The 10,102-nt window shown below is 41.3% G+C and overlaps 1 long non-coding RNA gene across 1 annotated transcript; it reads right to left on the bottom strand.

The window, feature by feature from the left end:
- Positions 1 to 1,993: 1,993 nt before the first annotated feature.
- Positions 1,994 to 5,476, bottom strand: LOC139355063 (uncharacterized). The gene is made up of 3 exons (XR_011605823.1): positions 2,601 to 5,476; positions 2,333 to 2,546; positions 1,994 to 2,272 (listed from the first exon to the last, which is right to left on the bottom strand). It is a non-coding gene; the product is annotated as an uncharacterized lncRNA (long non-coding RNA).
- Between the last annotated feature and the right edge of the window lie 4,626 nt (positions 5,477 to 10,102).

The raw sequence follows: 10,102 nt of genomic DNA, 5'->3' as shown, positions 1-10,102 counted from the left end.
CAGCGTTGTTACAAAATTCGACACCTAACACAACTTGGACGTCTAGAAAGTCAGATGAGACAACAAGAAAATTTTCTTCAAACACTTGATCGTCAACTTCGAATTCTTCTTTAAAGGAACCGAATGGTTTTACACGGTTGTTGTTCCCGAAACCGACAAGGAAAATGTTCACAGCACTGAGTTTTGGCTTGTTCAGGCTTAGGTACGTTGTTTCACTTACAATGTTGTATTTGCTGCCAGTGTCAATAAGGGCTGTGTACTTGTTGCTTTTCATATAAATCTCTTTACACATCGAAAGTTTTTCATCGGATACTTTGAGCGTATTTTTCGGAGTTTCAACCGTTTCTATCTTGCCTGTGGGGCAGTCCTTCGATATGTGTCCAAAATTGTTACAATTAAAGCACTTTCGACCACTGTTTCGATTAGGGCACTGATTTGATGTATGGCCACCGGCACCACAGTTGAAGCAATGTACCTTTCTTTGCATTGACACTTCCTTATGACACGCACTTTCTTTACCTATCGGGTATTTTGATTTGTCATCGTAAATTTTAGGCTTTCCGGATTTTTCGCGAATTTTTTCGTAGCACTTCAATTTTTCCTTGAACTCCTTCAAGTCTTTGGCATTGTACAAAATCGATTTGTTAACACTTAGGTCATTGATGCCATCAATCACATATTGCATAAGTGCACAGTTGTCTACACTGCCACGAGAAGCAATTTCTTTCATTTTGAGGAGATATTCTTGAACACTTTCATTGTTTTTGATTTTTCTTTCGGATAGCAACTTATGTAATTGAGCACTATTTACTTCGGCTTTGAATTCTTTTATCAACGCGTTTTTTAACATTTGCCAATTTTTGATACCACGCTCACTCATAATAAAGACTTTAGCGAGACCTTTTAGAGAACGTTTCGCGAAAATTAGTTTTTGCAGGTCATCCCAATACATAATGGAAGCCATGTCCTCGAAATCGGAAATCCAAACCTCTACTGCAAGGGTGTCATCTCCACTAAACTAGAGTCTTCTACATCGCGGAAGTTTACAGAAAATCGCGGCGAATTCACAGCGACACTTTGTACAGAGGCGGAATCGTTATTGTTGGACGCCACTGTGTCAGCCCGTGCCTTGTTCAGTTTTTTCTGCTTCTCTGTGTTGCTTCGCACACTGCGAAACTCGTCGTCGTCACCGTTAGAACTTTTCTCGTCGTTATCTTCGTCATTCTCTTCCCTTTCGTCTGCTTCATCATCTTCGGAGTCTTCTTCATCTGCATCTTCCAGCAGTTTTCCTGCGCGCAAATTGCGGAAAATGTGTAGCATGAGATCACTTTTGTCATGTTGCAAGCCCAAAATGTTGCAAATTATGGCAAGGTCGCTGTTTGACAAATTTTGCGCAACGTAAGACACCTTATGGTTGAAAAGCTCATCAGTTTCCAAAAAGTCAAACCCGTCGAAAGCCCTTAGTCGCTTTCGGTTATGCCGATCGCCGTCATTTTCATACACAAACTTGTGCAGCAGGTCAACATTCTTCTTTTTTTCAGATTTTAGCGCCTGTAAAACTGAATCAAAATCAGCTAGACTGGACATGTTTGCAGAAACAGTTCTTGGAAATGTTCGTTCGTACTCGTTGTCCTTCTTTACACTCGTATTCGTCGTTCTCCCTCGCGTTCTCTACCCGTCGTTTATATACACATACGCGTCGTTATATATGTATATGGCAGATCACAGTGGTGGTTGTAGCGTCGTATACACACACTCGTACGTCGTTTTTTAAGTTTTTCCTCGTTTTCCACAGATTTCGTCGTTTTAAATCTTTTCTTAGGCACACTTTTCGTCGTTTTACTTTTCACTTTTCACGTAGGTTGAGCCCCCATATTTGTGGGATTGGTTTTTCTGATTTAAATGAAAAGTCCCACTAGTTGTAATTTTATTATAATAGGTTTATAGTTTTATTTAAATGAAATAGTGATAAGTAATTCTGATTATAGTTTTGGGTATTTAATAGGGATTTTAACAGCGTTTTTGATTATTACTCGCGTCGTTCTTTTAGTTCGTTTAAAATTCACGCCTTTCGTCTTCGTCTCTCTCGTTCTAAGTGCTTGTACAAGACTTCCTTTTTCACCACGCCAATATTAGTAGTGCTGTTCATCTGTGGTGGGTTTGGCTGACAAGGATGCCAGACCTATTCCCACATATATATTGATATTTACTTCCCTGTTTGTGAACTTATCCGAAGTTAGATCCGAAAGCCTTATTTGTCCTCGTTGTTTGCCTAGAACAAAAAAGGTCGCGGGCATTAGTTAAATGGTATAGTTTACAATCAATTACGTACCTTTTTGGCCTGTCCCTTCTTTTCCCCTGGAGCTCCTCAGGATTAAGTGACCATACACACGCGCATCGCGTATGTGCCTTTGAGGGCCGTGTTTCCATACGAGCTCTACCAACAAGTGACTTCGCGGCGCCTGTACCCTTTTTCCAGCAAAACAAATCCTCTGCTATGACTGCGTAAATATTTAAGACGGCGGCCAAGTATTCGGTCTTAAAGGCTGAGGAAGGATAGATCAGCTAAGAGGAGCATGAATATCAATGATTGTACTTACCATATTTATTTAACATTTATAAAATCCACAATGTGTGAGTAAGCTTCCCCAGTAAGGGAAATGGAACCGACTTAATCACGAGGAGAGGGCTCCTGCCGACCGAGAATGGGTGGAGCTCTGCATCATCTTGAGGGCATCTATGGTTGGGTGGGAGCGCTTGGCTAGGTCATCGATAGCCACCAAATTTAATCCATTTTCCCGTCAATATTTGTAGATATTTACCTTTGCTTACGTTTATGTCCTTAGTGATGACCGATAGATTAGTGACGTGACACAGAGGAGTTGTCGATACTAATGTTGCGAGCAGCGACATTAGGGGTATTCTGCCCTGCGATAAAACTGAGCTAACGGCACTGCCACCAAAAAAATGCAGAAGCTCGATGTGAGGCTTGTTACAGCGTCCGCAACGCTGACCTCTCTACGCCTCTTAGTTGAGTGATCCTTACTGAAGAATACCAGATATAACAAATTTCGCTTACAATCCTGGTATCTTTGCATCGGAGACATATCCTTAAACTTGGGACATACCTTTAGCACATGGTCCCCAGACCAGCAGAAACATTTCAATCTATTACTACCAATCGACGCCAAACTAGCTCTTTTTGGATCTGGTTTAGTTGAGTTACGTACCAACTTTTGTTTCCTGGTTTCAATAAGTATTTCAATTTTTCGAACTATTTAGTTTCATTATCACTATCACTAGTATAACTTGAAATAGGAATTTTTTTAAGCCTTAGGGTATTTTCCTTTCACATCGTTTTTTGGGGAATATGGCTTAGAATTGTGTTCCACCCACACGATTTCCAATGTTCCCAATTCACGGCTACTAAGATATTTTTTATCAAGAAACTACTATTTTTCTCTTGCAATTGCGGAGGGTCAAACGTGATTTTTAGGTCATAGTTTCTATAGCAATATTGCTACGAATTGTCTATAGATTCCCTTCAGTTCTCTAGTAGGGACGCGGTGACATTGCTCAAGGCAAAAAGCTTTTTGTTCTTTTTTGTGCCTATAACGCTGTGCCGCTGTTAACGTCAGCCTACGAAAGCGATAATGTAACAAAGAGAGGCAGATATTCGGAGGTTCTCTCTCTTTCATTGTCTTATCTGTTATTCATTGTCTCTCTGTTATGTTCGGCTAGCGACTAACAGGAGTTGTCGATACTAATGTTGCGAGCTGCGACATTAGGGGTATTCTGCCCTGCGATAAAACTGAGCTAACGGCACTGCCACCAAAAAAATGCAGAAACTCGATGTGAGGCTTGTTACAGCGTCCGCAACGCTGACCTCTTTACGCCTCTTAGTTGAGGGATGCTTACTGAAGCATACCAGATATAACAAATTTCGCTTACAATCCTGGTATCTTTGCATCGGAGACATATCCTTAAACTTGGGACATACCTTTAGCACATGTTCCCCAGACCAGCAGAAACATTTCAATCTATTACTACCAATCGCCGCCAAACTAGCTCTTTTTGGATCTGGGTTAGTTGAGCTACGTACCAACTTTTGTTTCCTGGTTTCAATAAGTATTTAAATTTTTGGAACTATTTATTTTCATTATCACTATCACTAGTATAACTTGAAAATAGGAATTTTTTTAAGCCTTAGGGTATTTTTCTTTAACATCGTTTTTTGGGGAATATGGCTTAGAATTGTGTTCCACCCACACGATTTCCAATGTTCCCAATTCACGGCTACTAAGATATTTTTTATCAAGAAAACACTATTTTTCTCTTGCAATTGAGGAGGGTCAAACGTGATTTTTAGGTAATAGTTTCTGTAGCAATATTGCTACGAATTGTCTAGAGGATTCCCTTCAGTTCTCCAGTAGGGACGCGGTGACATTGCTCAAGACAAAAAGCTTTTTGTTCTTTTTTGTGCCTATAACGCTGTGCCGCTGTTGACGTCAGCCTACGAAAGCGATCGTGTAACAAAGAGAGGCAGATATTCGGATGTTCCCTCTCTTTCATTGTCTTATCTGTTATTCATTGTCTCTCTGTTATGTTCGGCTAGCGAATAACATTTCGGAGGAAAAATTTTCATGGAGCAGCGACATGTGAATGCCCTAATAAAAAAAAAAACCAATATTGTTTTATAAAAGTAAATTATTTGATTAGAGTAAAATTAAGTTAATTGGTTTGTTTACTTATTGTACATTTTTATTACAATATAATGTTTTAGCTTAGTTAGAGAAATTGATTGACTTCAGTACTTAAAACATTTTAGTATTAACATTTTTAAAAAACTCATATTGTATTTTTTACTCAAGAAGTAAAAATTATATAGTCGGATATTTTTCGCTTTATAAAGGGTATAGGTGCAGTGGCACGCGCCAACAGCGAAGAGGAAACAAAAGAAATCAAGTAAAGGGGTGAGAAGAAGACTTGGTGCATTCTGTTTGAATGATTGAAAGGGAAGCATCCATTTTAATTGTGCGCAGCCGAGTTACTTTAATCGTTTCTTTAAGTTAATATAATAAAGTCAGGTAAGTGCTACATAAAGTTTAAGATGTTGTGCATTGATCGTCGTTACGTAAATTTTGAAGTACGTAAATTTTGAAGGTGTTCAATGGGTTCCGTTAGCCGAAAGTGTATGATGAAATGTCTTGGCTGAAAAAAATCCCGCAAAGGGTTTATTCACAGCTCTAAAAGGTAAATATAAAAATAAACAAGTTCAACGCATTTTTTAATCATATGCCCATATATCTTTTCAGGAGCGTGGGGCAAGGACTGCAATTTACCGGAAAGCGATGACGAACGTGAAAAACAAGCAAACAACACAAAAAATCAGAAATACTAACAATAATTGTTAGTAATTAAATAATTGTTAATAATTTAAATGAATTTAAATGTAATTACAAATGTATACATTTTAAATTCCATATTTTCATAAGTGGTAACTCATGGGAAATATTTTTAATTTCACAAGTGATTTCACTTAGGACGTGTCACTCGCAAGTGATTTCATAAGTGAAAACTCATTGGTAATATTCTGAATTTCCCAAGTGATTTCACGTGGGACGTGTCACCGGCACGTGACAGGCCATACGACATATGAGTATATGGAACAAGTGAAATACCGTGGGACTTACTAAAATTTTCATTTGTGAAAAAGCGGACATCCCATACAATCTATATGGAGTGTCACTTGTTCTTCAGTCTTCCAAGAAGACATGTTTCACGGTATTCCCAATTTGATTGACAAGTAAAACTTTTCTTTTTTCGCCTACTATTTGAAGACCTCCAAATCGAACATAACGTATATACTGAACAGATCTGAACAGGTACAGACTCTAGGATCTTTGTCTCAATTTCCCGAACTTGTTTCTAAGCCCTTAAGTTGTTCATAAAATACAATTCTGTAAAAGTCAAGTATTACTTAAAACTGATATTTTTAAACCAGGTTGATATGCTACACATGTAAAATTTGCGACAGAGTAATGCAATTTTTAACACTTGTATGGTATTTCTGCATACCAAACTGATTTGCTTTCATATCGAACTTATATTCTTTAATATCATACTGATATTCTTTCATATCAATTTGTAATTTTTCGTATCGGATTGATATGTTTGTATAATCAATAGTATTCAGTTTTGATTTTACCCTTTTGTTTTGCATACAAATAAATATTAAAAACCCTATAAGTTCGTTTGAATTAATTATTTTAAATATATTTCTATATTTATTCATATCAATATGATACGGAACGAAATAGTCAACAGACTGTTAAACAACCGAGGAACACGAAAGCCGTAAGCATCTAATAAAAGAGAGCGAGATGCACTACTTGCTGCAACGTGCGTTCGTTGAATAAAACATAGGGCTTTTCAAAAGAAATTCGATATCATTAAAGCCAAAATTTGATTTCACTTTTAAAAAACACCTTTTGAAATAGTTTACTGCCAAAATGCTGTAAAAAATTTAGTAAATTAGTTATGAGGCAGTCTTAAGTCAGATTTAAGCTGTGACAGACGTGTATCATTTTTCATAATAACATTTCCTTAATATTTTTGTAAATTTTATAAAAAACTTAATTAAGTTATAAATGTTACGCACAAAAGTTGACAAATTCATAGTAACATCAAAATATATTGTTTAGGTCTAACAGAATTAAAGATATTGTTTGCTTCTTTTCTCACGTCTCCGGCACCTTACATTTCGTTAAATTAATTGGAAATGTGAGACGTTCACAGAGTCTTTTAGCTTAAATTGAAATTTAGTCATAATATTGAAAAAAAGATGGGAGGCAAGTTATAACAAAGTTTTTTTTTGGTCGGCTTGTGAGTGTTAGGTTGACGTGGAAATACGTCTGCGCTGCTCAAGAACCTCTGTAGTCCACATGATTATTCCCAACTTTCTAGATCAGGATCACTAGCCGAGTCGATCTAGCTGTTCTGCGCAGCGCAAATTTGTTTCAGCAAGGTGCCCATAACGCTAAAACCTGCCTAGGGCCCACACTTTGTAATATTTTGTTCTTATTATCAATACCCACTCGGCTGAGGAACTTGTGAGATGGTTCCAAAGTCGCCTAGCTGGGGCAACCGAGCGGGTCGCAGGTTGCGGACGACCTCTCTCGAGGCCAACTGTGAATAAGCTGGTGGGATAAGTAAAACAAATCGTGGACGGAAACCCCAGTAAATAAACAGTCCCGGACAGCCAGCGGGTATTTTGCAACGAAGCAATACCGACGATGCGAGTTGTTCAGCCGCATCTAAATAGTTCCTTTACACAAAGCCACTCCCAACACAACACCTACCCAACTCCCCTCCCAAACAACATCCCACTCCGGGCCGGACTACGGTGTAATACGGACCGTGCCAAGAGTCAGCCTGGCCCGGATCAAAACTAGCCCAGTCTCCTGTTCTAACTATCCCGGGCATCGCGGATCTCTGCCCGGGCGGGCTTTTCCCCTTCTCCGCAACTCGTGGGACCGAATTATGGAGCATAAAACAGAAAACACAACAACAAAAAACATAGAGACGGGTACTCTTAAAAAACCCATGGATAAGACGAACACTGATTCCACCTTCCATACCAGCACGGTCCAGAAAGCGCCGCATCCCAAACTGGGGATGATGGGTGGCAGAAAGCCAGCCGCAAACGCCTCCGCTACGTGCGCATCTGCGCCGAAAGCAACGGTAGGCACTGCCAAGGCGGTCGGGCCACCCGCTGGTGCTAAATATACATACGCAGAAAGGCGGACTGCCGCCCAGACTCTGCGTTCACACACTAGGAGCACCGTTGCCACGCCTTCGCCTGAATGGCTAAAGAAGGTAGAGTGGGCAAGGAAGGTGCTTCCAAACTACGGGCAGGAAAAGCCCACTCAAGAGGGGACTCAGGCGAAAAGGCAGCGATCCCTCGAACTAACCGGGTCATCGGCGAAGACATCTAAGATCCAGCCATCGGTCTCTTTCGCCGAAATCACGAAGAATCGTGTACTACTCGGCCTGATTGACAGGGGGCAGGATCCCCAGAAACAAGTGGAAGGCAGTGGAGCCCCACCTTTCCCTCATTTGCCTGCGCATGGTACGAGAGAAGCCAGGCACCTCGCCCTGATGCATGGACGCGGGCTGGTACCAGGGCAGCGTCAAGGAGGTGGCCTGCGACAGTCAGCGGTCGGCTGACATGTACAAACAGGCCGACGTCACTGTGGTGGAGGTTGAAGCTGTAGATGTCACTAAGACTTCTACAAATAAACCTTCACCACAGTAAAGCAGCGTCTGCTGCACTTCTGCTTCGCCTGACAGAAGGCGGAGCCGACCTAGTCCTCGTACAGGAACCTTGGGTAGTAGGAGGCAAGGTTGCTGGACTAGGAACAAAGGAATACAAGCTTATGCTTAACCCCAAGGAAGGTAAAATTCGAACCTGCATATTAGCCAAAAGGCATCTTAGTATGAAGAACTACAAGTTTGAACTAGCCTCCTACAAAAAGGCCATTAGAAGAGCAAACAACTGATGCCGCAATGCTCAGGAAACTACTCTCTAAGACAGCCGCGCCTTTGGGCTATCTTCAAAAAGCAAATGGATCATGGTCAGACTCCAGTAAAGAGTCCTTGGACCTGCTCCTTGGTAGTAAGCAGCATCGAGAAATCACTCAACAACAAGGAATACACAATGATCGCCTGCCTGGATATAGAGGGAGCCTTCAATAACGTGCTTCCCACTGCTATAACAGAATTTCTCACAGAACTAGGGGTTGAGCCGCCAATGGTGAGGCTAATCCATAAATTGCTGATAAGCAGAATGGTCACAGCCACACTAGGGACCTCAACCCAGACTAGACTAGTGAACAGAGGCACCCCGCAAGGAGGTGTACTATCACCCCTCTTGTGGAATATCGCAGTAAATAAACTACTGCGGATTCTGGAGGGAGGAGGCTGTAAGGTCGTGGCATACGCAGACGACGTCGCCATCATCTTTAATGGAAAATATCCACAAACACTGCGATCTTATGACCGGTAAACTTAAAATACTATCGGAATGGACGATAGCGAACGGACTCGGGGTAAATCCCTCGAAAACAGAACTTGTTCTATTTACAAATAGGTACAAAATTCCACAACTCAACCCACCCATTTTAAGCAATTGTAATCTCTCCTTTAGCGGTCACGCCAGGTACTTGGGGTTAGTACTAGATAAACGCCTTAAATGGGGCTTAAACAACCAAGAGAGAACCAAAAAAGCGACCATTGCACTTTACTCCTGTAAAAAAGCAATCGGGCTAAGATGGGGCATGTCCCCAAGAATAGTAAACTGGATATACACAGCGGTAGTCAAGCCAATCCTACTGTACGGAGTGGCTCTGTGGTGGACCGCCTTGCACAAACAATGCATACTGACTCCTCTAAACAAAGTACAGCGAATGGCGGCTTTGTGTATTAGTGGAGCCCTTCGAACCACCCCGAATGAAGCGCTGAATGCGATCTTGAACCTCCCTAGCCTGGACTTAGCAGGCATGGAAAGGGCCAAATCGGCAGGTATTCGACTGAGGGACACAGGGCAGTGGAAAGCCCAATTTGATGGCCATGCTAAAATTCTCCAGCATGATAAATCGATTCCAAAGATCACGGATCTATGCAAATCTATCGAATATAGTCACACACCCTTTGAGGCCCTGTTTCCTGATAGAGAGGAATGGGAACAGGGCCGACCGGGAACGACGGACGCAATCTGTTTCTATACAGATGGCTCCAAATTAGAAGGACACGTCGGCGGAGGTGTATACTCCGAACAATTAGATATCACGAAGTCATTCAGGCTCCCGGACCACTGTAGCGTCTTTCAGGCGGAGGTCCACGCTATAAAAGAAGCACTAACCTGTTTAGGGAACCTTAGCCTCCAGAGAGGACACCTAAACATATATAGTGGCAGCCAAGCGGCTATTAAGTCGATCTACTCGACAAACACCAACTCCCGTACAATAGCAGACTGTCGCAGATCTCTCCACGAGATGGCAAATCAGTTTACTATCAGCCTAATATGGGTTCCGGTTCACCG

The sequence above is a fragment of the Drosophila suzukii genome, unplaced genomic scaffold (genome assembly GCF_043229965.1).
Source record: "Drosophila suzukii unplaced genomic scaffold, CBGP_Dsuzu_IsoJpt1.0 scf_7, whole genome shotgun sequence".
NCBI lineage: Eukaryota > Metazoa > Arthropoda > Insecta > Diptera > Drosophilidae > Drosophila > Drosophila suzukii.
This window is presented reverse-complemented; position numbering and strand designations above follow the sequence as displayed.